The 23,394-nt window shown below is 42.5% G+C and overlaps 1 protein-coding gene and 1 non-coding gene across 2 annotated transcripts in view; one reads left to right on the forward strand and one right to left on the reverse strand.

Moving 5' to 3' along the window:
• Nucleotides 1-23,394, reverse strand: part of LOC145413688 (uncharacterized) — a 616,371-nt gene that overhangs the window by 351,453 nt on the left and 241,524 nt on the right. The window lies entirely within an intron of this gene.
• LOC145413898 (5S ribosomal RNA) lies at nucleotides 4,918-5,036 on the forward strand. The gene has a single exon (XR_013899776.1). It is a non-coding gene; the product is annotated as a 5S ribosomal RNA (ribosomal RNA).

Consider the following 23,394-nt stretch of genomic DNA (forward strand, 5'->3'; position numbering starts at 1 on the left):
AAAGGAATGTCACGGAGATGCTCACTACAGAGATCTTGAAAGACGTAAATAAAAGATGAAGGTTGTCAGTGACGTAGCGGAGCGTGGTATCGCTCTGATACCGCTTTTGCCCGAAATGAGGACCAGAAACATTATCTCCTGCAACTCGTGGCTAACTACCGAAAACAGTTGCCCACAGCATCCAAGAAAACACTGATGGGTGGAAAATATCCCAGCTGATGAAAGAACTTCATGGTCACATTTAGATATGTATTTTGTTTTGAAAGTTGTAATATATGTTATGTGCGTTATGAAAATCAGTCACTGTTTTCTGAACCAAAGTAGTTGAATACAGGAATAGTGCCAAGTTGGGCGACATCTAATTTTGCATAAAATAGCACGCAAAATTTTGCAGAAAGGCTAAACAAATTGTAAGACCTGAAAACAACCTTGAGAAACATTTGAAGGAAAAAAAATTTTTGGATCACCTTTATACCTTTATACAGTAATATATATATATATATAAATAAATAAATATATATATATATATATATATATATATATATATATATATATATATATATATATATATAACAGAACGGAGGAAGGAAAAACAAATGGGGGAAAAAAAAAAAATCCATACACCAGATTACTGGTGTCCTCTATTCATAAAATATCTGTAACAGTTAGACTTGAACAGTTATGGGTTGAAATTTGGAGGAAAACAACTCTGGAGAAGTGAGTTCCAGAGAGATGCAGTTCGGGGAATGAAAGAATTCTGATAGGCAGAAGTTCTGCAATATGCCTGAGTGAGATTTCAGTCATGAGCGCTACCAGATGCCTGTGTAGCACGAGGGAAGGCATGGAGAGGTGGCACCATGGACGCAACTTCGTCCGAGCATTTGCCAAAAAAAATATCTGTAAAATAATGCAAGGGAGGCAACATTCCTTCTTACTTGCAGGGGAGGTAGTTTATATGTAATGGCAGGGTTGTTAATGATTCTAACAGCTTTATGCTGAATTTTGTCTAGTTGTCTTAATGCAACCTCTCCACAACCATTCCACAAGGGTGAGCAATATTCAAGCTGAGAGCGCACATGACTCTTATAAATTATAGCTAACTGCTCATCAGCGAAGAAGTTACTGACTCTGTACAATAATCCAAGTTTCTTTGAGGCGGTTTTAGCAAGTGATCTGACATGAGAGGTCCAGCTGAGGGCACTGTTAAGTGAGACACCAAGAATTTCAATACTTTTGGAGATGGGAATATTAGTAGCACTGAAGGTATTGCACGAATCTGGCAATATCTGTCTATTAGTAAACTGTATATATTTAGTTTTACTAGCATTAAAAGAGACAAGGTTGTTTTGTGCCCATTCACTGATTGTAGCTAGATCTTGATTTAGGGAGATGGCTGTACTGAGTTGAGAGATAGAGATTTTAGACTTTGTAAATGGATGTCTGAGTGTGAATGAACTATGTAGTATTGAGTCATCTGTATATGAATGAATGGGATTGTGAGTGACAGATAAGAGATCATTAATATGAACCAGAAATAGGGTTGGCGCCAGAACTGATCCCTGCAGCACGCCGGCTTTAATTGAGTGGAAATTGGAATATACATCATCTACTTTTACTCTTATTTTCCTGTCACTAAGATAAGAAGAAATCAAAGGAACAAAAGACGTTAGTCCATAGCAAGGGAGTTTGGACAGCAGGGAACGGTGCCATACTCTGTCGAAAGCTTTAGAGATATCAAGAGCTACTGCATGAGTTTATCCAAAAAGATCAATTGATTGATGGATGGTATGAGTTAAGAGATTGAGTATGTCAATGGTGGATCTTTCGTGGCGAAAACCGTATTTTCTATCACTAATTAAGTTGTTGGATTCAAGATGTTTAACAATATGCTTATTAATTTAAGTTTCAAATACCTTACCAAGAGAAGATGTGACAGCTATTGGTCTGTAATTGGAGGGGTCAGACGAACTTCCTTTCTTCGGAACTGGGTGGATATTGGCTTTTTTCCATGAATTTGGGAATAAAGAAGTACGTATGCATAGTCTGAATAATTTAGCTAGGACAGAGGCAAGTTCAGGGGAACACTTTTTCAAAACAATTGGCGGAATTCCATCTGGGCCTGGAGCTTTGTTGGTAGGTAAATTGTCTAGGATGGATTTTACGAATCTTGTCTTTATTTTAAGTGGGGCAATTTCAGGAGAATCAAGTTGCATTACTGAGACATTCTGGCTGGTATCATCTATGGTAGAGTTTCTTGCAAAGGTACTAGCAAAGATATCTGCTTTCCCACGTGGGTCATTTGTAATATTGCCATCTGAAGATTTTAGTGGGGAAATGGAAGATGACTTGTTAAAGTTATTATTGAAAGAATTAAGAGCTGTCCAGAATATTCTATTGTCATTAGGGTTGTTAAGTAGTTTTGATGCTTGCTTTTGAAGAAAGTTTGATTTAGATAGATTTAATACAGCTTTTGCATGATTTCTAGCATTTTTAAATTGGGAGAGTGATTCAGATGTTTTTGATTTTAAGTAAGAGTTATATGCTAATGACTTTTGGGCTGTTGCTCTGGCACAATTGCCATCAAACCATTTTGGAGAATTTGATCTTTTAGTGAATTGTTGACTTGGTATGAATAAATCCATACCAGCTAGTATTAAGTCGCAAATGTGGGACTGGGTAGAATTGGGATCACTAGAGAAGAAAGACTGCCATGGAACATCAGCAAGATAATTTCTAAATCCATCCCAATCTGCCCTGTCAAAGTGCCATCGGGTCACCCTGACAGGTTCAGAATGGGGAGGTGTAGGAGGGTTAACTAATGAGGCTTTGGTTAACTAATGAGGCTTTGATGAGATTGTGGTCAGAGGATCCAAGTGGTGACAGTACCTCTATCCTGTATTGATCTGGATTATTTGTCAAGAATAAATCCAAGAGATGGGCATTATGGTCAGGATTATCAGGTATTCTGGTTGGTTGCTTTACCAACTGGGTGAGATTAAACAATTCCGCAAACAGCTCGCACTCTAGACCAGCGTCGTCAGTCCGGGCAGAATGCAATAACCATTCAACACACACACACACACATATATATATATATATATATATATATATATATATATATATATGTATCTATACTGTCCCCAAGTGACGTTAAGGGAACAAATAACTCCAGTATTTTCCTTGCGTGTAAACACTTACAGGCCCATTCAGTTGGAGTGCCTTAACCCGCGTCGTCCCGTCGACGTTCTTTAACGTCCACACGTTTTGTCACTCCCAATCCCGTCAACGTACATAAACGCGAAAAAATTGCAAGGTCCCTAATTTGCAAAATTTTCAGTTTTCGCAAGTGATTTTTGGTACGTATACACATGACACCTTCCTCTACAAGATGCCAGGCAGGGACAATGCCTTACCCAGCATGACCTCCTCCCCCCCCCCTGCATGCAATTCACCTGTTATCAGTGACCTGGCCAGTATAGCCATGTCATGCCACAGTACGAATTCAGGGCCAGAGTGATTTCTCAATCAATGACAATGTGGAGGACAAACTTTACATAGCATTAGAGGAAGAAACAGTTAGAAATGATGATCAGGTAATGTGGCAAAAAAAGGTCAGGTATTAGTGAGTGAAACAATGCTTATAATGCCTATATTACTGCTTGAAAACCAATATACTCTCGTACTACATATAAATTCGTACCAAGTAAATAAATAAATACCGTTTATGAGTGGTGTGAAATAGTTATCCTCCCATAGAACTCGTTTTCTTTGGTGCCAGCCTGATAGAAAACCCAGAAAGGTAAGGAGGTACTCGTACCTGTATTGAGTACTTTAAACCTCAGGTGAGCGATTTCTCTATGAATTTTCGATGTTTCTCACCAAAAGCGAAGGTTTGAGCCAAAAAAAAAAAAAATCCTAAACTGGTCGGGATTGGGGGGAGTCAGTGGTGGAAAAGTGGTCGGGATGGGGCAGGTTAACCCAACAGCCCACAAGGCATCATTATGCCTCCGTCCACTTATAGTGGAATAAGTGATTGGTCCGTCCATGCGTGGGTGGGTGGGTGCGTGCATGTGTGCTTGGGTCTATGAGTTTTTAACACTCTTGTAGGTGCAATATCTTCTAAACCCAACAACGGATTTCCACTAAACTTTTGCGAGTGATGCAGTATTAGATGATGAACTGATTAGGTCGGCAAGGTCAAGGTCATCCGGGTGTGGGTCCGACATCTGATCCCCTTGACGGATTTCGATGAAACTCGTCGGTAATACAGTATAAAGGGATGATGAAGTGATTAGGCCAGCAAGGTCAATAGGTTAAAGGTCAAGGTTATACGGGTGTGGGCGCAATATCTCCTGAACCCTTTGACGGATTCTGACCAAACTCTTGTCAACGATAAAGTGTGAAGGAATGATGAACTGATTAGATCTGCAAGGTCAAGGGGTCAAAGGTCAATGTCATATGGGTGTGGGTGCAATATCTCCTTAACCTCTCAATGGATTTCGACCAAACTTTTGTGAATGATACAATATGAAGGGACTCTGAACTGATTAGGTCAGCAAGGCCAAGGAGTTAAAGGTCAAGGTCATATGGGGTCAATTAGTCCCACATCAATCCACAATGAACCCTGTCATGGAAGTTGCATGGCGAGTCCGTGAGCGAGGCTTGGCAGAAGCATACCAAGCGACCCTTTGTGTTGACAGCTTGGGGCCGTAGTTATCAGCGTATCATTTGGTTAACTGTTTAACACTCAACAAAGTAAGGACTCTCCTGTTTAAAAGAACTCATTTTCCATGCCACTCAATGTAGAATCATCTGAAAGCAACACTATAAGGAATGAGTGGATGACCGACGTCCCCACTTACCAAAAGATATATATATATATATATATATATATATATATATATATATATATATATAGCCAATGGCCATACCACATTGAGTACACCGCTTCCCATCCGATCAGCGAAGTTAAGCAACGTTGGGTCTGGTTAGTACTTGGATGGGTGACCGCGTGGGAACACCAGATGCTGTTGGCATCCCTACATGTCAAGTGGGGTTGGTGGAGGATTAGTGCCTCTCCCTGTAAAACAATTAACTCTAAGCCCTTGGCCACCCTGTTTGGGATACATGGCGTCTGGCAATGAATGAATGAATATATATATACATATATATTTATTATTTTTATATATATATATATATATATATATATATATATAAAGCATGCCCGGAAAGTGGTCCCGTCTGGAAAGTGGGCCCCAGCCTCCTGGACTTATGGACCCTAACCTAGCCAGACTCAGAAAAACAACTATACAACTCCCTACTGGACATGCATATCACCTATTTGAGACCCAATTCACACCAATAAGGGACATAAAAGACTGAAATAAATGCAAAAGAATCAAAGAATGAGGTTTTAGAGGTGAGTATATACAATACGAAGTATTAAACATTCTGGGTACTTACAACAAGTCCTTGGCTCCTGGACTGGTACTTATGGACCCTAACCTAGCCTAACTCAGATAAACACCTCCCTACTGCACATGCATAGCACCTAAGACCCTATTCGCACCAAGAAGGGACATAAAAGAGTGAGATGAGGTTTTAGAGGTAAGTATGGAAAATACAGTACAATATGAAACATTCTACGTACTTACAACAAGTCCCTGGCCATCTCGATGAATAACCCACCTCCTCTCTGACTCTGACAGTAAAAAGGAGTACCTGAAGCACCTGCAGTACACTGTACATGAAGTTTTTCACTGAACTTAGTCATTTGCACTCAGAATTCCAATCTCTTGACACTGAGCACTCTAGTCTTACTTGCGTTCCATTGTACTCTAATGAAATAAGTGTTGCACTCTGCACTTAAGTCTTTGCACTCATAAATTCACTTTCTTAACACTACACACTCTGGCCTAATTTGCGCTCCACTGAACGTCATTAAAATCAATGTTGCACTCTTCACATAAGTCTTTGCACTCAGAATTCTAATTTCTTAACACTAAGCACTTTTTTTTTTCACTACACAACACTGGAAATTCCTTAGTGGTCTAGTATCGAGTTCTTGCTGTTTATTCACTGTCAGAGTCTGAGAGTAGGTGATCCAGGTGGCCTAGGGATGTGTCGCTGGGACGTGGTCATGGACTACCCACTGCAGATGACTCTGAAGAGAGGCACAAACTTACGTCCAGTGGCAACTCCACCGTGGCTGATGTGCTGGGCTGTGGCTCGGAGGATGAGGGCCTATCTTGGGGAGGCAATGGTGTGAAGTCAGGGCTGGGCACAGCGGGGGTCATGGGTCTGAAAAAGCTGTCAATGGTTGATTGACGCAAGGAACAACGATTTTGGCGATTAATGATGCACTGCCTGAAAGTGCGCACTTCCTCCACAAGTCCCAAGGGCCCCATTTCCTTGTTGCAGTCTGGGTGTTCCAGGTAGTCGAGAACGAACTCTACGTGTTCCCGGAGTGCGCTCAGCTTGGGAATGGTTGGAGTAGTGTTACACTGAGAGGAGTCCGCATCATCGTCGCTGTCCTCGTTGGAATCTTCAAGCTGGGTACTGACACCTGCAACTGAAGATGCGCTCTCTATATCAGACATGGTCTGATACCCAGGATTGCCCTCGTCGTCATCCAACCACTCACGCACTTCATCCACATCAACATCATCACCATCCACACGTAGACGTGCACGGAAGTCATCCACGTCAAAACCTAGGAAATCGTGCTCCACATCCGTTCCGAGAAGCAGACAAGACCAACCATTTTCTAGAGTCTTGACAGAGACTTCCTTCCATGCACTGGCCCAGTTAGAGATTTCAGACTTGATGTTATAGCGGTGAAGGTTTTCCAGAGACCACTGGCCTCACGTGTCCTGTCCCTCCCTGCGCTCATCCTCGTCCTCGAGAACAACCATCACCTCGTCCAGGAACTTTCTTTGGTACAGCCTCTTTGTTGCCATGATCACTTCCTGGTCCACTGGTTGGATGAGAGAAGTCGTATTAGGTGGCATAAACATGCACCTAATGTGGCCATTCTAAGCCACCAAGTCCTTGTCGGATGGGTGGGCAGGTGCATTATCGAGGAGAAGGAGGGCCTTTACCTGGTTGCGCGGGATTCCTAGCTTCTCCGTCTGGTAATGGATGACCTCCTTGACGAAATGGTGATGTAACCAGTCTTTGAAGATCTTTGCAGTGAACAATGCCTTCAAAGGATGGTACCAAACGACAGGAAGGACATCCATCACCCCACAAAGACACCAAGGCTGCTCTGCATGGCCAACAATAACGGGCTTAAGCCAGTGCATGCCATTAGCATTGGCACAACACAAAGCTGATATCCATTGCATGGAGAGCTTGTGGCCAGGTACAAGCTTCCCCGTCTCCTCGGTTAGAGTGTTCGCTGGCAAAGAGCGATAGAATAAACCAGTTTCATCAGCGTTGTAGACTTGACTGAGAGAGAGGCCCTCCCTGTCGATCAAGCCCTTCACCTTGTGCCGAACCTCTTCTAATCCATCCTTGTTGGCGTCCAAAGCTTCGCCATGAGACTTACGGTTGGTAAGGCCATGTTGTAACTTCAACGCGAGGAGCCAATCCTTGGATGCCTTGAAGTCTTGGGCGTCGTGAAGCTTGCGAACTTCTCAGCAGCAGCCTTCAGCTCTGTGCCACGCACCAGCACACCAGCAGTACGTTGCTGTCAATACCAAATCAATGTGGGGTGGTCAACTTCAGCATACCGGGGAGTAAACATCATCTCCCTCTCCACGTTGTGTTTGTTCTTCGACGAGAAGGCAGCCGTGTACTGCATGAGTTTGTCGCAGGATCTCTTAATATCAAATAATTAGATCAGGCCAGGTTAAATTCATGGAGGATGCATGAGGTTGACCATCCCGTGTCCACCTTGTCCAATATCTCCCTCTTCTTCTCCAGAGTCAAAACCAGTCTCTTCCTTTTCTCAGGCAGTGGGGCCATCATCACACACACTAACAAGAGGCAGGAGAGCTGCAGCAGAGCCCGTAGCAAGTAGGACACCACCACAAAAGCAAGAACTTGGGTGGCCATGATGAAGAGCATGCACTTGCAACAAGAGACGGGCGGTAAGTGGGGAGGATGAAGGGGTGCTCTAGTGGACGGAGGCAGAACTACACACCAAAACACAGCTGGTCTGCGCCGCGCGTGCCAAGTTCAATATACGGGGGGAAAAAAGTTGTATATATATATATATATATATATATTTTAATTTTGGGCAATTTGAGGAATATTGAATCCCGGAACCAAACTGTCCAGTAAGTGGGGTGTCCGGAAAGTGGGCGTCCGGATAGTATGGGGATTACTGTATATATATATATATATATATATATATATATATATATATATATATATTTTTCACTGCTCTAATGTTATCTGTTTTCTCCACATTACCATATCATCTTAGTACACTTTCTTCGATTCTGGTGTCCGCAGACCTCCTCACTCCACATCTTTCACGAATCACATTGTTTTGTATCCTATCCACTCTCTGTAATCCACATACATTCCTCAGCACTCCCATCTCCACTGCTGTCACTCTTGACTCTTCATTTTCATGCCACACCATAGTCTCACATCCATATGTTAAAGTTGGCACTCACACTCCTTCATGTAAGCCTCGTGCAGTTTAAACACTCAAGCCTCTGTTTCTTATCAAGGCCTTCAATTGCACCAGCTACTTTCCTTCCTTATGTCACTCTACTTTCCACTTCTTTTGCACATTTTCCTCTCTTTTCTATCACTGTTTCCAGGTATTTAAACTCTCTCACCAATTTCAGTCTTCTGGGGGACTTCTATTCATGGTTGCAGAGAGAGCGGACGTGTGCTGAGCTCTCCTCTAGTTTGTAGGGCTGCCGCACTGGCAATACTTTTTTGGACTTGGTGGTTAATAAAGTTAGGATAATTAGTTCTCATCTTCCTCCCAGCCCAATTAGAAATATAGTAGGTGTCTATACCTACTAACTGAGATTGTCCTTGCTTACTCACCTCTGGAGCGTACCTCCCACTGATCACTCTGGGGTGTGAGTTATACACAGGCACGTAAGAGAGTGGTTTGAGAGGGTAATCTCAGACTAGATGTGCCTTCCATGGGTACTTTGTCCCTTGCTTGTTTTTCTCCTTCTTCCCACTTCCTCCGCGAGGGGGAAGTGGTTACTATGTCAGACGCCCCTACTGCCTCCCCCCTCCTTCAGAGGGGGAGGTAGTCCTGACCGACCCCCGACTGTTCAACGGACGGACTGCCCCCCGACTGAACGGCTCCAGACACAATTTCTAGAGATCGATGTAAACAATGCTTCATTTGTTTTGATCTATGCGGTTGGTTCTACTCCCCTGTCCAGCCTCAATCCCTTCATCATCAAGAAGGTGATTGATGGGTTTGCAGATGAGGTAGAACAAGCGAAAAAACTTGCAAGTGGAGATCTTCTGGTAAAGACTATAAATTCTGCCCAGGTAATGGATTTGCTGAAACTGAGCAAGTTCCATTGTTATGATGTTGAGACCAAGATCCTGCACTCCATGAATTCCTGCAGGGGTGTTAACACCTGCAGGGATCTCGTGATTATGGAGGAGGAGGACATTGTATAGGAACTAGCTCAGCAGGATGCCATAGCCTAGATGCTAGATTCATTACTAGATACTGGGAGGGCAGGAGGACGAAACCCGCAACTGTCATCTTAACTTTTGGAAAAGTATTTCTTCCAACAAATGTGAAAGTTGGATACGAAAGTGTTAATGTTAGACCATACATCCCAAACCCCTTCGTTGTGCCAAATATCAGGTTTGTGGACATCATGAAAAGACTTGTCAAGCTTCAAACTTGGTGTGGCAAGTGCGCAGCTGTAGGTCATTATGCTGACCACTGTACATCCGAGACCGAGTGTTGCTTTCACTGCAAGGATGCTCACTCCACTTCTTTGAGGGCTTGTCTCAAGTGGAAGGAGGAGAAAAATGTATTCACAGTGAAGGCAACTGAAGGCATTTCCTATTACAATGCAAGGAAGAAAGTGAAGGAGCTGCATGCAACTCCCAAGCCTAATGTCTCCCATGCATCAGCATTTGTGTCCCGTGTGCACAGTGGAGACAGACTGACCTTACATTCGTCTCTCATGCCACATGCCCTACCTCTCAGTCTCACCCTCCCTTATGCTCCAACTCTCTTACAGATATCTCCATTCCTATTTCCTATTCTCATGCTGCCACTGGTCCTTCGCAGTCGGTGTGGCAAAACCCGAAGTCCAACAAGTCTGATAAAATTAATTTGACCACACTCAGCAAGCCAGCACGTCCTCACGTCCTTCCCGCTCCTGGTTCAGCGAGGGAAAGGTTAGCTTTTCCTCGGGGGACTCTGGGAGCCTCGTTATTGATGACAAAATGGAGATTTCCATTAGCAAGCACAGGAAAGGTACCCCGGTAGCCACTTGCCTGGTCGCGGGGGGCATAAAAAAACTAAGCACACTGGCCACCCTTGTAAATCTTAAACCACCGCATTCACGGTGTTACAGTGGAATTGTAGGACTCTTGAGAATAAATTACACAATATAGCAATTTTGCTTTCTATACACAGGCCAGACATTATTTGTTTACAGGAGACGCGCTTGGTGGATCACCCTGATCCTCCAGTTCAAACACTACCACTCATAAAGAAGATATGAAGGTCACGGTGTTACCATATACACACACAAATCACACCCACAAATGGAAGTGATTCTGAATTCTACTCTGGAATCTGTTGTGCTCAGAGTAATATTAAATAACACGTATCTGTCTATTTGCTCTCTGTACTGTCCTCTACATGGCCCCATTGACAGTGATGCTTTCAATTCACTATTTTTTTTTTATGTGAGGATGAAGGAACCAAAGGCAACGAGCCCGAAAAACTGTCCCTTCCAAGAGAAAAACAAAACACAAGAGAGAGCCAAATTCAAGATCCGATCATTTCGAAATACCTGGACACACTGCGTTTGAAAGACTGGAGATCATAGGAAGCAGGAAATACAGACAGAGGGAGACAGTTCCAGAGTTGACCTGTTGCATAAATGAAGGACTGGGATTAACGGTTAACTCTTGCATTAGAGAGTTGGAGAGAAAAGGGATGAGAGTTTTCTGCTAGACTGGTGCTACGGGCCTGTCGTAGAGGTGGAGGAATGCATGCAGACAGTTCAGAGGAGCAGTGACCATTGAAGTAGCAATAGAAAAGAGATAAAGATGCAACAGTGCGGAGGAAAGACAGAGGTTGAAAGGAGTCAGTAAGAGGAGGAGAGTTAATGAGACGAAAAGCCTTTGACTCCACCCTATTGAGAAGAGCTGTATGTGGGAAGCCTCCCCACACATGAGAGTTGTACTCCACACAGGAACGGATAAAACCCCTGTATAGAGTCAACAATTGTGCAGGGGTAAAGAAGGAAAGGAGTCGGCTCAACACACCCAATCTCTTTGAAGCAGATTATACAAGAGATGCAATATGATCTTTCCCAGATAAGTCCCGAGTAAATGAAACCCCAAGCATGTTCAAGGATAATGCAGGATTAAACTGAATATTATTAAACATTAGTAGGTATACCTGTTGAAGATTTTTTCGGGTTGATAGGTGCAAAAACCGAGTCTTTGATGCATTAAAAACGACCAGAGCATTTTTACCCCAGTCCAAGGTACGAGTCATGTCAGACATTAGGGGCCGTTTTCACAGTCATCCCTAACCTTTTGTGCCCGAACGTGTGTCGGCCCCAACCAACAGCATCTTTGGATTTCACAGTCGCTCCGAATGGCTTTCGGGAGCTTACTAACGTGGGGACGACTGCCCGTGTTGATGCGGTAGGGTTGGTGGTTCTGGGTGGCGAAAACACTTTCCATATGTAGAGAATATTTAGAAATTGGAATGTAGTGAATGTGATGAATAACATGTCTGGATAATCCACTTCACACAATTCATGCTAATACATTCAGGAGTGAAGAAAGTCGAAAGAAGGCAGCAAAAATAACGAATACTAACGTCATCGGAATGAAGAGCTAACTATCGGCAACCTCACCACGCTCCTACTTCAAATCAGAAGTAAGCTGAATCCTGATGAATGCTAAGTATTGTAAAAAAAAAAAAAAAAAAAAAAAAGCGTAAGTAAAAATAACCATGAAGTAACATGTATAACGTCTAATGAGTGATGGTGTGGTTTATTAACGGATATACTTTTAATGCATAAACATTTTCTTTTCTAAACGGGGTGTTAGCTGCATCAACTTTTACATCGGGCATCAGATATTAGAATTTTCATGAAAATATGCATTAGACAACGATTTTCGTATTTCTTTCGGGACCGTTTGTTGTGGAGTCTCCACCAGTCTGCGAAAGGCTAGTATTCGGATACATAGTTGAATGTCTCATAAAAATACACAAACATATATATTTTTTTCAATATCGGGTGTGTTTTTTACCCCAGAAATATTACATTGGATATATAATATTGAAATAATAATGAACATATGTTATGTGATTACTCTTTTACTTTCTTACTTTTGGGATCGTCTGTTGGGGAGGCTACAGGCCCCACAAGAATGTTCCAGTAATTTGTTTTGGCCGTCCCGAATGACGTCCCCAACAGAAGCCCCGGAAGGCTGGTTGGGGACGACTGTGAAAACGAAAACGTGTGTTCGGATGCGAGTAGGCTATTGAGGACTGCACTGGGGACGACTGAAAAAGGCCCTAGGTGTATCATAGCCTCATCCCTTGTTTGCTGAAGGAACTGCTGAGATGGACGTTGCAGGAATCGAATGGAAAAGGGAAGAGTGGAGTCATCAGCGAATGAGTGGATAGGGTTAGATGTACAGCTTAGAAGGTTATTGATGAATAAAAGGAAGAGAGTTGGTGGTAGGAGAGAGCCCTGAGAAACATCACTGTTAATAGATCTAGGAGAAGAACGATGGCAGTCTATAACAGCGGCTATAGAACGACCAGAAAGAAGTTGTAGATGAAGGCACAGGTAGAAAGATAGAAACCGTAAGAGGGCAGTTTGGAAATTAAAGATTTGTGCCAGACTTGATCGAAAGCCTTTGAGATGTCAAGTGCAATGGCAAAGCTTTTGTCAAAGTCCCAAAAGGAGGATGACCAGGAGTCTGAAAGGTAGGTGAGAAGATCGCCAGTGAAGTGTCCCTGACAGAACCCATACTGACGATCAGAAAGAAGGTTGTGATAGGAAAGATGCTTTAAAATTTTTCTATTTAGAATAGACTCGAACACTTTTGAGATACAGGATGTTAAAGCAATTGGACAATAGTTAGAGGGTTGGGAATGGTCACCCTTCTTTGGGACTGGCTGAATGAGAGCAAACTTCCAGCAAGAAGGATAGGTACAAGTTGATAGACAAAGACACAAGAGTGCCTATGCAGGGTGTAAGCACAGAAGCACAGTTCTTGAGAACAACAGGAGGGACTCCATCAGGCCCATATGCCTTATTAGTATTGAGGCCTGTGATGGCAGAAAATACATCAGCTGAAGAAATTTTAATGTCAGTCATGAAGAAGTCAGAGGGGGGAAGTGATGGAGGAACAGCACCGGAAATGTCTAAGGTGGAATTGGAGAAGAAAGTCTAAGTGAAGAGATCTGCTTTGTCAGTAGAAGAAATAGTTACAGACTAATCAGAGTAGAAAAGAGGAGGGAAGGATGATGAGGTAAAGTTGTTAGAAAGGTTTTTGGCAAGGTGCCAGAAGGAGTGGGAAGAATTCGAGTTAGAGAGTTGAGAGCATTTAGTACGGATGAAATTATTTTTAGCAGAGCGAAGAATATACTTAGCAAGATTCCGGGCAGAAACGAATAAAAGATGTGATTCAGGGGTGGGTTGGCTCCAGTACCTTTTATAGGCCCTCTCCTTGTTGTGGACAGCATTAGAACAAGCGTGATTAAACCAAGGCTTTCGTGCATTAGTCAAAGGATATGAGAAAGGAATGTATGCTTCCATGCCCAAGAAAATAACCTCCATAATGGGCAAGGCACACCCAGATGGCTCCCAGACATGGAAGCAATAATCATTCCAGGGAAAATCAAAGAAGTACTGTCTGAGGGCCTCCCAATCCGCAGCTCCAAAGTGCCACAAACAACGTTTCTTTGGAGGGTCTGCAGGCCATACCAGAGCGACAGGACAGGTTAAGGTGATAAGGTTGTGATCGGAGGAGCCCAATGGAGGGAAAAGATTAACAGTATATGCAGAAGGATTAGTTGTAAGGAAGAGGTCAAGTATGTTGGAACTCTCTCCAAGGCAGTCAGGGATACGAGTAGCGTGCTGTACAGGCTGCTCTAAGTCATTATGGATAGAAAAGGTGTAGGCTTGTTCACCAGGTGGATCAGTGAAAGGAACATCTTCTGGGGAACAAGTTAGTGTTTGGCAATTTTAACTCCCATCATTATCAGTGGTGCAGCTTGAGGATCGATGGTCGTGGGGAGCAAGTAGCTGACCTAATACTACAGTCCAACCTTTTTCTTCTGAACGATGGTAAAGCGACTCGTGTAGATGAATGTACTTGTAACTTTTCGGCTATTGACTTGTCTCTGGCCTCCCCAGGTATACATCAAGATTTCTCGTGGAACCCTTATGACAACTCCTTGGGAAGTGATCATTTACCCATCTGTCTTTCTTATACACGCAACATTGTTTCGGACCCTCCACCTCCAAAATTTAACTATAAGAAAGCAGATTGGGGATCCTTCTCAAGGATCGCCAATTTCGATATATCTGGGGAGACCATAGATGTTAAAGTCGAAAAATGTAACTAATTTCATCATACACACAGCTGAGGCTGCTATTCCCAAGACTTCTACAGTTCATGCGAACCATAGAGCACATTGGTGGATGCCGGATTGCCGACAAGCATTACAGAAACGCAGTAGGAGATACAGGATTTTTGATAGTCCATGGAGGAAAATTTTATTGCATACAAACAGTCACGGGCTGAGGCAAGGAGAATAATAAGGGCCAAACATGACTCCTGGAGGTCCTTTGTGTCCACGGTGACTCGTAGTACACCATTAACTAAAGTCTGGTCCACTATAAGAATATTAAATCATAAAGGACCATACTTCCCTATGACCACACTGCAGGTGAATAATAACATCTATGACGATCCTGTGGACGTTGTTAACATCCTCACCAGGAGTTTTTCTCATGTAAATAGCTCAGCCAATTATGACCCGCACTTCCAACATCATAAACTACATACCTGAGCTACGAATATTAGACTTTGCCACAGAACACGTAGACTCCCCGTACAATCAAGAGTTTACGATAGATGAACCGCTCCTTGCCTTTAAATCCTGTAAAGACACCAGCCCTGGACCAGATTCCATCTTGTACAGTATGATCCAGCATCTTAATCAGGACAACCTGATTAACTTGTTAGCATTGTACAATGAGCTTTGGGCATCTCGAACGTTCCCATATTCATGGCACTTTCTACACGTCACACCAATACCCAAAGGGGCTGGTCGTCTTATGAACCCCACTTCATTTCGTCCTATTGTGTTGACTTCTTGTCTATGTAAGGTCATGGAACTAATGGTAAACAATAGGCTTCTTTTTGTTTTAGAGTAGAAGAATTTTTTAAATGATCAACAATGTGGCTTCCGTAAATACAGAAGTTCACTGGATTATTTAATGAATTTGGAGCACTGTATTTCAGAGGCATTTGCCAATAAAGAATTCATGATTGGGGTGTTCTCGGACATCCATAAAGCCTATGATGACATGTCAACACTCTATACTAATCAAGTTCTGTGCTTATGGATTAAGACAAACTTTGCCTATTTTTATCTAAAATTTCTTAAGGGACAGGACTTTCTCTGTCAAATTGCCCCGTAAAATAACATCGGATATATTTATCCAGGAAAACGGGGTGCCACATGGAACTGTGCTTAGTCCCACCTTATTTAGTATTATGATCAATGATATTCTGTCTTCAGCTCCTATCACCAGGAATCTTAAATACTCACTCTATGCTGACGATTGTGCAATATGGCATTCATCCCGCAATGCACAATTTTCAGCTGGGCGGATTCAAGCAGCCGTTGACTCCATCCATCAGTGGGCGTTGCTATGGGGATTTAAGTTTTCCATCCCTAAGTGTGCTGCTGTAGTTTTCACTAACCATAACATACCTAGTTTGTGCTTAACATTGGATAGTCAGGTGGTATCTTTTCAAAATTCTGTAAAATTATTGGGAATACATTTTGATCACCATTTGAACTTTAAAATTCATGTTCATAAATTGCTTGCTCGTTGTGATAAACCGTTAAATGTCCTCAAGTACCTAGTGGGTACTACATGGGGTGCCAACAGGAATTCTTTATTAATGGTGTATAAGTCCGTTATTCGATCAAAGCTGGACTATGGCGCACAGGTGTATCGCTCAGCATCCAATGCCACACTGAGGAGGTTGGATGTGTTACAGAATATTTATTTGTGAATGTGTCTTGGAGCCATCCAGTGTACAAATGTAACTCGAATGGAAGTGGAGGTGAATGTGTCTCCCCTCCATGTTTGCTGAGACCATCTGGCCCTGACCTATGGTGTGCAGACAATGAGAAAAAGTAATATCGGCGATGTGGCCTGTACCCTCCTGTGGGGGGTGCATCGGCCACTTGCCATTGGCCTCCACTTACTGACTTAGAAGCTTGGTGTGGACCTCAGTGACTGTGACAAGTTGGTGTTTAAAAATATAGCGCCTTGGGAGCCACCCGGCTTTACTGTTGATGTAACATGGCTCCCAGCACCTAAGACCAAGGCGCTGGAGGCGGAGGTCCACCACTTGATTCATAATATCATCATTTGTCACTTGGGGTCCCTCCAATTGTACACCGACGTCTCCAAGTCAAGTGAATGTGTGGGTGCTAGTGTGTGGTCGACTGAATGTGCCCTCAGGCATCGATTGCTGACTCATACATCTGTGTTTACCTCCGAACTTTTTGCTATTGACAAAGCCATAAACTATGCTCAAAATTCTCTGCATGACTCATTTATCATAATTACAGATTCGAAACCAGCCCTTCAAGCAACTGCATCTTGCATTACGGACTCGCATGAGTTTCAGGGCCGCATCATTAATAAATTGCATTCATGTAACAAGTCATTCACGCTGATCTGGGTGCCTGATCATTGTCGTATCTACGGCAATGAGCAGGCTGACTTACTCGCAAAGTCGACTGTAGAGCTCGTGGAACCTTGGGACGTTCCTCGTGATGTACGATCGAGTCCCTCTCTTGGAAAGAAATCAATAAATCTTCTGTGGCAAGGCCAGTGGACCAGACTAAATATTTCAACATGTAAGCCGTATGAGGGCAACTGGGACACTGCCAATCGTCCCAGTCACCTTGTTGGCTCGTTCACGGCTCGTTTTATTCACTTATGAATTACTGCGACGCAGCAGACATCCTCTTCACCCTTTCCATCATCCTGGGCGAAGGGGACATTGTTATGACTGATAAATTGATGTCTTTCTTGAGAGATGCCGGACTGATCAGAGTGATGTGACGTTTTTACTGTACTGGTATGGTTTTTATCGACTCTATATATTTATATATTGTACTGTTAATTAGGGTTGGCAGTTGACATATTTGAAATAGTTCCTCCTTCCGACTGATCTATTTCTAATATTTACGTCCCCTACAGTAAACCCCGTTCCTCAACAGACAGTCACCAGCTGATGAGTGCAAGTGTACAATATAGAAAGATATTGGGCATTTGCAGTCGATGGTGGTCTGTTGGGTGAGGTACTTCACTTTTTGTACACATTATGTACATACTTTATACCATTTTGTGTAAGTTGTTCTATTAGGGCCGACAGCTGACGTATATGGAAATGTTCCTGACTCGTCTGGTTCCCTTTCATATACTAATGTTCCCTGTATTAGGCTAAGCTCTACTGACAGTCACCACGTGATGAGTGCAGGTATATAATGTAGGAAGGCATCATATATCTGCAGTCGATGGTGTTCTCTTGGTCGAGGTATTTTTACCATTAGTGTAGGTTTCGTTATTTGTCTCTTTAGGATTTAGCATAGGTTAGTGATTTGTCTGTTAGGTGATTAGTTTTAGGTCTTTTAGATTAGGCATTTTTGTTTATATATAATGAAAGGTGAAAAAATAATTTTAAAGAATAAAAATACAAAAAAATAATAAAATAACAATATATATATATATATATATATATATATATATATATATATATATATATATATATATATATATATATATATATATATGCGTGCGCATGAAAGTGTGTATGTTTATATTCATGGATGTGTGTGTGTGTGTGTGTGTGTATATATATATATATATATATATATATATATATATATATATATATATATATATATATATGTGTGTGTGTGTGTGTGTGTCTGTGTGTGTATACAGTATGTATACACAAATCTATATGACCTTAATGACCAGGGGCTTCGGCCCCAATGGTCGATAGGCCTGGAAAAAAAAAAATCAGTTTCTCCATTCACTGTAACATCACACTGGGAGTCACCTTCTCTCTCAGTAATCATCACTTTACTCCTTTCTACATTTACTCTCAAGGCCCGACAGTCACAGGCATCAGGAAAACTCTGACCTAGTCGAACAAGTTCTTGTCCGGTATTTGCAAGTAGTACTGCATCATCAGCATACAACAATTGTCAAATATTCCATCCATCACCATTCATTACCAACGCTATCCCCCTCTCCATTACTCGTGTTTTTACTTCTCTCATCACCCCATCCAAATACTGTATATATTGAACAACCAAGACGACATCACACAACACTCGCACGCCCACACCGATCTTGAATCATTTACTTAGATGCCCATTCACCCTAGTACATGCTTCACCACCATCATATAAACGCTTGACGGTACCTAGCATCTTACACCTACACCGTACATACACAAAACCTTCCACAATCCTCCTCTGTCTACTTAGTCGTTTTTTTTTTCCTTAATATCAGAACAGAGGAAGGAAAAACAAATGAATTAAAAAATAATCCATACACCAGATTACTGGCGTCCTCAGCGTTGGACTTGAACAGCTGTAGGTTGAAGGTTGAGGGGAAACAACTCCAGGTAAGGGAGATCCAGAGAGATTCAGTTCGGGGAATAAAAAAAAATTCTGATAGGCAGAAGGTCTGCAATTTGGCTGTGCGACATTCCAGTTATGAGCACTACCAGATGCCCATGTAGCACGAGGGAAGGCATGGAGAGGTGGCACAATGGACGCAACTTCGTTTAAGCATTTGCCATAAAAGTATCTTTAAAATAATGCAAGGGAGGTAACATTCCTTCTTACTTGTAGGGGAGGTAGTTTATGTATAACAGCAAGGTTATTAATAATTCCAACAGCTTTGTTCTGAAGTATGTCTAGTTGGTCTAGTGCAACCTCTCCACATCCATTCCACAAGGGTGAGCAATATTTTAGTTGAAAGGGCACGTGACTTATAAATTATAGCTAACTGCTCGTCAGTGAAGAAGTTTCTGAATCTGTACAAAAATCCTAGTTTCTTTGAGGCTGTTTTAGCAAGTGATCTGACATGAGAGGTCCAGCTGAGGGCATTGTTAAGTGAAACACCGGGAATTTCAATACTTTTGGAGATGGGAATATTAGTAGCACTGAAGGTAATATACGAATCGGGCATTATCTGTTTATTATTAATTTGTATATATTTTGTTTTACTAGCATTAAATGAGACAAACTTATTCTGTCCTCATTCATTGTTCTTACATAAGTCTTGATTTATGGAGATGGCTGTACTTAGTTGCGAGTTAGACATATTAAACTTTGTAAAGGGGTGTTTGAGTGAGACTGAACTGTGGAGTGTTGAGTCATCTGCATATGAATGGATGAGATTGTGGGTGACAGATGAGAGATCATAAATATGAACCAGGAATAGGGTTGATGCCAGAACTGATCCTTGTGGCATGCCAGTATTAATTGAGTGGAAATTGGAATTGAGTGGAAATTGGAAATTGGTGTTGTAAGAGAGGTGAATGCAAGTGTTTTAGGTGGAGGTCTGAGTCTGGTGAATGTCGATGGTGAAGAGTGGAATCTTAAGCAGCTGCTGTTTGCAGATGATACTGCACTGGTGGCTGATTCAGAGGAGAGATTGAAACAGTTGGTAGAGGAGTTTGGAAGGGTGTGTGAAAGGAGGAAATTGAAAGTAAATGAGAATAAGAGTAAAGTGATGAAGTGTACGAGGTTGGTAGATGGTAGGGGGATGAATATAGTTTTGATGGTGAGTTGCTTGAGGAGGTGGAGTGTTTTAAATATTTAGGGTCGCATGTTGCTATGGATGGAAGAATAGATGCAGAAGTGAAGTTTAGAATAAATGAAGTAGGAAAGGTGCTGGGAGGAATGAAAAAAGTGTTTAGATGTCGTTCGCATAGAATGGATGTAAAGAGAATGCTGTATGAGGGTGTTGTGGTACCGACTGCGTTATATGGGACTGAAACATGGAATATGGGTGTAGCAGAGAGGAAAAGTTTGAATGTAATGGAGATGAGGTGTCTGAGGACTATGTGTGGAGTGACGCGTATGGATCAAGTACGAAATGATGAAGTGCGAAGGAGAACTGGAGTTGTTCGGGAGATGGCTGGTAGAGTTGAGCAGAGGGTGTTGCGATGGTTTGGGCATATGGAGAGAATGGATAATGAGCGATTGGTAAAAAAGATAACTAGATCGGATGTGAGAGGTGTAAGGCTGAGAGGGAGACCATGAATAGGATGGATGGACCGTGTGAAGAGAGCGCTGGATGCGAGAGGGATGTCTGTTGAGCAAGGAAGAGTGGCTGTGCGTGACAGAAATAAATGGAGAGAAATTGTGAATGAATAAATGATGACGCAGCCCTGAGGGGATATTCTCTCGCATTTGGTCTGATTAGCTAGTCAGGTTAGGTGCGGGTAAGGGATGGGTCTATTATGATGTGGCAGGGGTAAACCAGCTCTGCTGTAGGGCCCTGCTGCAGATGTCACTGATTGCACTGCGCAGTTGACCCATGTGTGGTGTGGTGCAGTGAGGATCTGTCCCTTCTCCCTTTTGGGGCTAAGATGCGAATGACTGTGTTTGAATGGATGAGTAAATGGGGAGTGTGTCGTCCTGTCTCGGCTACCTCCCTTTCCATGGGGGAAGCAGCCTAGGTATATAGACAGATAGACAGACTTTTACTCTTATTTTTCTGTCGCTGAGATATGAGGAAAGTAGAGGAATAAAGTACGTTAGTCCATATCAAGGGTGTCTGGACAGCAGGGAACGGTGCCACATTCTGTTGAAAGCTTCAAGGGCTACTGCATGAGTTTCTCCTTGTTAGTCAGTTGATTGATGGATGGTATGAGTCAGGAGATTGAGTATATCAATGGTGGATCTTTCATGGCGAATACCATATTGTCTATCACTAATTAAGTTGTTGAATTCAAGGTGTTTAACTATGTGTTTATTAATTACAATTTCATGAATGCCTTGAATGCCATGAATGCCATAAATGCCATAAACACCTTATAGTTCTTCTCACAAGCCTTCACCACTATCTGTCTCACTGCAAATATTTGATCCTCATATCCTCTGCCACTCCTAAAGCCACCCTTTTCAGCACTCACCAGTCCTTCCGATATCTCTCTTATTTTCTCTGCCATAATTCTTCCATGTACCTTCCAGATCACTCTCAGTAAACGTATGGCACGACAATTCTTGCACTCGCTTTACTCACCTTTATTTTTGTACAGGGATACAATCACAGCCTTTATTCACTCTGTTGGCACAATTTCACTCATCCATGCCTTCATACATATCTTCAACAAGCACTTCATTTCACTCTCTCCACTACATTTAATCATCTCAGCTTACACCTCGTCAACCCCAGCTGCTTTCCCATTTTTCAACCGTTTCACAGCATTCTTCACCTGGGCGAGTGTGACGTTTCCTATCACTGCATTCTTTCTCTGCACACCCCCAAAACCAATTATGTTTACAGCGGCTCTGCTCTTTCTATTCCCATTCATCAGGCTTTCAAAATATTCTTTCCATCTGGTCCTTACTTCATCCCCATATGGGGGTTAATAATCTACCACTTACATTCTTCATACTTTCACATTTCGTTCCGCCATCACTTCTACATTTCCACACCTCTTTCGAGAATATCTACTTATTTTCAGTGTAATTTGCATTTATTTTCTTCCTAGATCATCATTTACCTCCTTCTTTTTCCTCTTCACTAGCCTCTTTATGTGCTTCTTGCTCTCAGTATACTCAGTTCTTATTTCAATTGAACCCCTGACCTGTAACCACTCTAGCCACCTCTTCCTCTTTTCCTCCACTGCTGTCTTAACCTCTTCATCCCACCATGCTGTACCTTTCTTTTTTTTTTTGTTACTCTTGCTACGCCACACACCTCGTCAGCATTCATTGCTAAGCAACCCCTTTATGAATTCCACAGGCTGTCCAGATCCATTTCATTTTCACTGATTACAACTTCTCCCATACTTTGGTCCTGTATTCATCTGCCATTTCTTTGATCCTCAGCTTCTTGGCTTTCAGTCTTTCTCCCTGACTGCACCTCACTCCTGGTCCACCTCATTCCTCTCAGCCTGATCTTGCATACCACAGTCATATGATCTTGACAGACCTCTACATCTTCCTCTCACAGCCCTCGTATCAGCAGCCATTCCCAGCATCGACCTCTCAACGATCACATAATCATTCAGGCTCCTTTCAATACGATCCCCGTTTCCTCTATACCATGTATATTTATGTGCATTTTTGTGTTTGAAATACGAGTTACTAATGCACAACCTCCTTTCCTGACACATATCGTTCAGTCACTTCCCATTATCATTTTCTCCTGGTACTCTATTACACCCCATTATGTCATTATCAGGACCAGTGCCTGCTCTTCCATTGATATCGCCCATTACGGTCACCTTATAGCTCCTGCGCATTTCTCCCACTGCTTCACCCAGCTCATCCCAAAACCTGTCTTTCTCTCTCTCATTCCTCTCATCACGGGGTGCATACGCTACAATTACAGCCACTTTCACCTTCACAAACTTGAACTTGACATCATCCATCTCGAGCTGACACATTTGTAATCTTTCACTCCACTCTGTCACACTTCATTCATCAACAAAGCAACTCTTTCCTCGCATCTTCCTCGCCCATTCATGCCCGACCTCAAACACTTTACACCCTCCCACTCCTGCACTTCACACCCTTTCATCTTTGTTTCACACAGTGCCATCATGGCTTATCTCGCATTCTTGCACACATTCACCACTTCCACCTTCTTGCTATCCTTATTTACACCTCTCACATTCCACATGGCCATGCAAATCTGCCCATTTGTTTGGGGTCCTGGACAGATA

This window comes from Coenobita brevimanus, chromosome 97, assembly GCF_032717465.1.
Source record: "Coenobita brevimanus isolate Jiangsu-jjx chromosome 97, ASM3271746v2, whole genome shotgun sequence".
In the NCBI taxonomy this organism is placed as follows: Eukaryota; Metazoa; Arthropoda; class Malacostraca; order Decapoda; family Coenobitidae; genus Coenobita; species Coenobita brevimanus.